At 47.4% G+C, this 1,281-nt stretch overlaps 1 protein-coding gene across 1 annotated transcript in view; it reads right to left on the minus strand.

The window, feature by feature from the left end:
- ZNF292 (zinc finger protein 292) overlaps positions 1–1,281 on the minus strand; it is a 118,624-nt gene that overhangs the window by 51,880 nt on the left and 65,463 nt on the right. The gene's annotated exons all lie outside the window — the stretch shown is intronic.

Genomic DNA, 1,281 nt, shown 5'->3' on the forward strand with positions numbered 1-1,281 from the left:
CACAAGCTGGCAGCGGGTAGATTTAAGCTAGATATCAGGAGGCGCTACTTCACGGTCAGGGCGGCTAGGATCTGGAACCAACTTCCAAGAGAAGTGGTGCTGGCTCCTACCCTGGGGGTCTTTAAGGGGAGGCTAGATGAACACCTTGCTGGGGTTGTCTGACCCCAGTGCTCTTTCCTGCCACGGCAGGGGGTCGGACTTGATGATCTGCTCAGGTCCCTTCTAACCCTACAAACTATGAAACTATGAGGCATGGGTGGAGGTTGGGGAGATTTTGGCACTCTGGCTAAAAACATTGCCGATACCTGCACTAGAGGGAACTTGGTACTTTCTCTCACCCTTCCGTGCTTTCAGAGATAAAACAGGCAGGTGTCTGCCAGATTACTGGTAATATGCTCTCATTTATGGGTATAGCAAGTCTCTGGAAGTGGGCTATGTAAAACATGTAAGACTATTCCATTTTTATCCTCCATTGTCTGGATTAGAATTTCCAATATATCTGATATTCTCAACAAGAGTTCTTGGAATGACCTACATTCAATGCTGACCTTGTGAAGGAACACCTTGAGAGGCTGGATACCTTCAAGTCAGCCGGCGCTGACAATCTACACCCCAGGGTACTCAAGGAACTGGCAAGCATCATGGCCCAGCCTCTGGCACAGATCTTTGAAAACTCCTGGCGCTCTGGTGTAGTGCCTGAAGACTGGAAGAAGGCCAATGTGGTGCCTATCTTCAAGAAAGGGGGGAAAGTGGATCTGGTAACTATAACATCAGCCTGGCTTGTATCCTGGGGAAGATCTTAGAAAAGTCTATTAAAGAGGCCATTATTAATTATTATTATTAAAGAGGCCATTATTAAAGTTTATTAATGGACTGGCCAAAGCCAACGTCATGTGGGATAGCCAGCACGGGTTTGTTGCAGGTAGGTCTTGCTTGACCAATCTCATTTCCTTCTACGACCAGGTGACCTATCACCTGGACAAGAGAGAAGAGATTGATGTCATGTATCTTGACTTCAAAAAAGCCTTTGATCTAGTATCCCATGATCACCTCTTGGTGAAACTGGCCAACTGTGGCCTTGGATCCACCACGATCCACTAGATGGGAAATTGGCTCGGTGGTTGGACCCAGAGGGTAGTAATTGACAGAAGTCAATCATCATGGTGCCCTGTGACCACTGGGGTCCCCAAAGGCTCTGTCTGTGGACCCATATTGTTCAACATCTTCATTAATGATGTGGACATTGGAGTCAGAAGCAGACTGGCCAAGTTCGCCAATGAC

Source organism: Gavialis gangeticus, unplaced genomic scaffold, assembly GCF_001723915.1.
Source record: "Gavialis gangeticus isolate Ggan-Ray unplaced genomic scaffold, GavGan_comp1, whole genome shotgun sequence".
In the NCBI taxonomy this organism is placed as follows: domain Eukaryota; kingdom Metazoa; phylum Chordata; order Crocodylia; family Gavialidae; genus Gavialis; species Gavialis gangeticus.